The sequence below is a fragment of the Alligator sinensis genome, unplaced genomic scaffold (genome assembly GCF_000455745.1).
Source record: "Alligator sinensis unplaced genomic scaffold, ASM45574v1 scaffold21_1, whole genome shotgun sequence".
Lineage (NCBI taxonomy): Eukaryota > Metazoa > Chordata > Crocodylia > Alligatoridae > Alligator > Alligator sinensis.
Genome location: NW_005842445.1, coordinates 334824 through 340307, shown reverse-complemented (window position 1 = coordinate 340307; position 5484 = coordinate 334824).

Genomic DNA, 5484 nt, shown 5'->3' with positions numbered 1-5484 from the left:
CACAGCTGAGCTGCAATTTTCTTTCCCATTTCAAATGATTCAGCAGCCTTAAATGTCTGGCAAACACCACCAGATGGGCCCCCGAACACTTTACCCAGAATCCTTTTCTCAGCCTATCGCATATGATTAGTGTGGCCCTGCGCCCATGAGGTGAAGCCAGACCAGGTTGTCCTATGCCTCATCTACTTATGAATTTTTGGAGGATCCCAGGACTTATGACAAGAACACTTGGTTGCAATCATGAGTGGGGGGCTACTTAACACATGGATCCTTGGTGGGGTATCTGTAATACACACATACTAAGCAGTGCTGAGCTGTGGGGTCACTATGGGCATTTATACACATACCTTTTCCAGTTCAGAGCTGACTTGATTAATCGAGTCTGCTCTGCACTTCAGCTGATGTGCACTGCACTGCAATGCTTGCAGCTGTGTAAGAGGAGAAATGTGCATCAGCATGGAGAAAATGGCAGTGGTGCACTTTTGAACTAAAACACATTCCATGTGTTTTATTTCAAAAGCACACTGCCACCATTGCCATGTGGAGAAAAGGTAGCAGAAGGGCTGTGAAGCCCTCTTGGCTAAACAGGGAAATCATGGTCCCCTTAAGAAAGAAGAAAGAGGCTTATGAACAATGGAAGCTCACGGCAGGCCCCAAGGAGGACTACACACAATGACAACCCACACTTGTAGGGAACAGATTAGAAAGGCTAAAGTGGCAACTGAATTTAAATTAGCAATGGGACTCAAGAACAACAAGAAGTCCTTTTATAGGTATGTAGGGAACAGGAAGAAAACAAATGGGAGTGTGGGGTCATTGCTCAACAACTCAGGACAGCTGGTTAATCGGAACTCAGGAGAAAAATGAACTCCTGAATGACTACTTTGCCTCAGTACAGTAAAAGTCGCTGTCATGGGAGGGGGTCCTGTAGGATGGCTGTAATCTTTCCAAGGCCCCCTTGCTGTGCCAAGTTGGCCCAATGGGCATCCTCAATTCTCGTCCGCCACGTCTTTGATCGAATGATTGATAGGGAGGCTGCCTCTAAGTCCTCTTGGACACGGTCGAGATTGATTCCCAGGACCCTGTGGGTCCCTGGACCCCTGGTGGGTCCTGCTCCAGGATGGATGTCACAATGGGTGTTTTGGAGCACCCTCGCCTTATGGGCTATGCATGGCTCCAACCACCCCTTTACCACGCCCCAAGCCTTGCAGATGGAACTGACGTTGTTCAGTCTGGGCCTTGTCATAATTTGGCCCCCTGGTCCTCCCTGGGCTTTCCGCGGCCCTGCCTCACTCTGCGCCTCACTGGCGCTCGGGCTCTCTATGGCCCTACAGAGTGCTACGCCCTCTCTGGTGCCGGGGTCAGTGGACCCCAAATGCTGCGCCCTCTCTGGTGCTGGGGTCCCCACACTGCTGTGGGTCCCCTATGAGGCCTCCTCCATCCCCTAATAGCCTCACCCAAACCACCGGTCTCAAACAGCAAACAAAACACAAGCCCCTGGGCTATAACATAAATTCAAGCCACCCAGCTATAACATCATTCAAGCCACACCAGGGGTGCTCCATCCCTCACCAGTATCAGAGGCTGTACCTGCAGTCAGGCCTTTCCCCTTTGGTTGCTCTGGGAGAGCTCCTATCCCCTTGGCTGCTGGCAGGGAACTGCCATCCTGGCCTCAGCCCTGGGGTTTATATGTGAGGCAGGCCCTGCCCCTTCCGGTCAGCTGACCGCTGGCAGGTGTGGGCCACTAGGTCACTCAGCTTGCCCCGGTAGCCAGCAGCTGGGGGCTCCCCACTCACTGCTAGGGCTCTTTTCCTAGCAGTTTCCACTCTTTAAAGGAGCAGGGCACCTAAGTGCTCTGCAACAGTTGTGTTATCCAGCACTTCATTAACCGGCATGCTCTATTAACCAGCATGCCGGTTGATGCCAGTTGACACCGCAAAAGTGAAAACTGAACTCCCACTTGCAGTTTTGCTGAGTCCTGCTTCGGGCCATAGCCTGGGGCAAAGCAGCCTGCATAGGCCCCCCCCTCCCTGTTCCCTGGCACACTGACGCACCGGACATGGCAGGAGGGGCGTCTTTGCTCGACCAGGCAAAGACGTCTCTCAGGTAACCAGCATATTTGGTTATCTGGCACCCCCCATTCCCCATGGGTGCCAGATAACAGAGGTTTTGCTGTATTTCACTGGGTCAAGGGGAACATCATGCCAGGTATGGTACAGAATGAGCACAGTAGGAATTACCACCTTTCTACTATTGTTGTAGAATTGGTGCATCAATTAAAAAAATTAGACATATATAAGTCAGCAGGACTGGATGAACTTCATCCGAGAGTGCTGAAGGAGCTGACTGAAGTTGTTGTGGGACCCCAGGTGAAACTCTTCCACAACTTGTGGTGCTCTGGAGATGTCCCTGAGGACTGGAAGAGGGCCAATGTTGTGTCCATCCACAAGGAACGGAGGAGGGAGGACCCGGGTAACTATAGGCCAATTAGCCTAACTTCTATCCCAGGGAGAATCCTGGAAAAATTAATTGCATGGCAACCCATATGAGGAAAGGCTGAGGGACCTAGGACTATTTTGCCTGAAAAAGAAAGGCTGAGAGGGGACTTGGTAGCAGCTTACCACTACATTAGGGGAGTACATCAAAGGCTTGGTGAACAACTGTTCACCAGGGCACCCTTGAGGAGAACCAGGAGTAATGACCACAGACTCCTGGAAGACCATTTCAGGCTCAACATTAGAAGAACTTCTTTACTGTTAGCGTGTCCTGACAGTGAAATAAGCTCTCTCCAGAGGTGGTGCAATCACCTGCCCTGGAAATCTTCAAGAGGTGACTGGATGGTCACCTTGCTGGGGTCACTTGACCCCAGTTGTTGTCCCTGCTTTGTGCAGGGTGCTGAATCCAATGATCTTCCAAGGTCCCCTCCAGCCTATGAATCTATGAATAAAATTGATTTGGGTCCATCAGAAACATTTTGTTTAACACAAATAGAAAGAGTTTTTAGGTCACTTAACATTTCCCTGCCTCATTCCTTTAATAAATATAGACCAAATTCTAAAGAGTAACATGACATTATTTAGAAATGAGAAATTGAAACCTTTTTCTTCAGCAACACCGAAACAAAGTATTTAATCTCTTTTTAAAAGAAAAATTTCCCCCATTCTTCGATCAGAACTCCTTACTGAGTTTGGCCTGAAATGCACAATTGCCATAAGCTGTTGGAGAGTAGGTTTAGACTGGACATTAGAAAAAAGTTATTCACAGTCAGGGTTGCCAGGATCTGGAATGGGCTTCCAAGGGAGGTGGTGCTTGTGCCATCCTTGGGGGTCTTCAAGAGGAGACTGGACAGGCACCTGGCTGGGATCACATAATCCCAGGTTTGGTGACTGTTTTTTTGCCTGCTGGGGCAGGGGGTCAGACTAGATGGCCCACTGAGGTCCATTCTGACCCATGAATCTATGAATCTATGAATTTTGTCAATAGTTTCAGCCCTTGTGAAACTGCATTTTTCACAATTATTTTCAATTTAACATTTGCCCGCAACAATTTCTCCCATATCTACTCAGTGCAGACCATTTAATCAAACTCAATGTTCAGTCCTTCAAGAGAACTTTCATTTTGTCCACACAGTGATTTTTTACACATTACCCTAATTATTAGTTCTTAGTTATTCACAGTCATTCCTTTGCCGATATCCCATTTACTGGTAACTTCTCTCTTATGTGCCCTCTTTTCGTTATCATTTCTCCCAAAAGTGAGATGGGATAATTCTGGGGACTATTTGACTTGGACTCCTGTACTGACCTGAGGTGTCTTCTCTGATCCTTTCCAATTCTTTTCTTCATCTGTATGGGATTACAGATGAACAGGGAACCTTGTTGTAGGGTTTGAAATACACGTGAGCCCCGCATAAAAGCCGAGAACCCCCATGAGTCCCCCATAAGAGATGTGAGCCCTTGGCCTGCCCCAGACCTTTCTAAGCAGCTCAGGTGGCAGTAGCAGGGGCGGGGGTCATGGTTCCTTCCAGCTTCTAGCTGCCACCACCGCAGCCCCCCCACCACCAAGAGTCAGAGTGTAATTTGAACCCTGCCCTGCTGTAATACTATTTTGTCTCCTGCCACCCTGTGTTATTGCCCTCTGCAAAGCCAAGTCTAAACAACGTGTTCCTTTTTTCTCACCAGGGGCACGGAAGGAAATGACAACTTATTCTGAGCTGAAGTTTCAGAAACCATATGAGCAGCAGAGAAGTGCAAGGCCTCAGCAAGCCGAAGGCAGAGGGACTGAGGGAAGCCCAACCCCACTGAGGAGAAATAAAGGTAACCTTGTCCGGGTTTTAGAGCCGTCCTGGGACATCTTATCTTTCTGTTATCACCATCAGAATAAAAAAACGTGTAATGCATGGGTTCTTCTTTTTGAACTAAATTCGCCTGCCAGGTGATACATACTCTATGGGACTTCTCATCTGAAACATTCACTAGCACAGATCAGCCCTGCAGCTTGTAACCAACTTTTTACTGCTTCTACAATGCAAGTGCTCTGTTCCTGGCCATGCTATTCCTTTTCTGTCTGTAATCAAACCTCTTCTAAGTATATTCTTTTCATTTAAGGGGTCAGGTTTTTTCCACAATGAATCAGCAAAAGATTCTTACTTGTATTTTATAGTAAAATTGGGATTCTCAGATAAAGTATGATCTCTCTAAATAATTACATGAGTTTTTCCCATGAGGATATATACAGTGAGTAGTTTTGCAAATGTGCAATTTAGTTTCATGTTTATCATAATGTAATTATTAATTATCATTATTAATCATTTGTTTTTTAAATTCCCAGCTTCTGCAATCATATTATTATTTCATAACTATTAAGGCCAAAGAAACCACCTGGTCTGCCTTCCCAAGTATTTATATTTGAAGGAATCTTAAGCTCTAGACCTTTGGAGTCAAGACCTAATGCATCACCACGACTCCTAACCTGGCTTATTTTGAGTTACTCCTACTTCTAATGTGACTCATAATCCAGTTACCATAATGACGGTGCCCCTAAGGATATGAACCTCTGTGATAGTAGGCAACTGTTGATCCTCTGGATCATGGAGTATGCATATGAGGTCTAGCCACCAAGACCTTCATTGTGTATGACTAGGCAAATGTATGCAGAAGTAGAGACTTACCATTCCTCTTTTAGACCATTGAGACAGAATCCAAAGGCCAGACAAAGTCCAGATGTTCAGTAGAGCTGTGTGAAGCTTTGGGTGCTGATTCGATTAGGAGGAGATTCAGCCCAATCTCCAAATCCAAATTGAATCAGGGGACCAATTAAAAGGTGTGAATTGATTGGAAGCTCTCTGAATCTTCAGAAAAGATTTGGAGAGCTTTGATGATTCGGACAGTCCCCGCTCGCTGCAGGAGGGAGCTGCAGCTGGACTCGGAGCTGGTAAGTAGGGGCAGGGGAGAGGGGGGCTAGAGGAGGGGGGAGGTACCATGG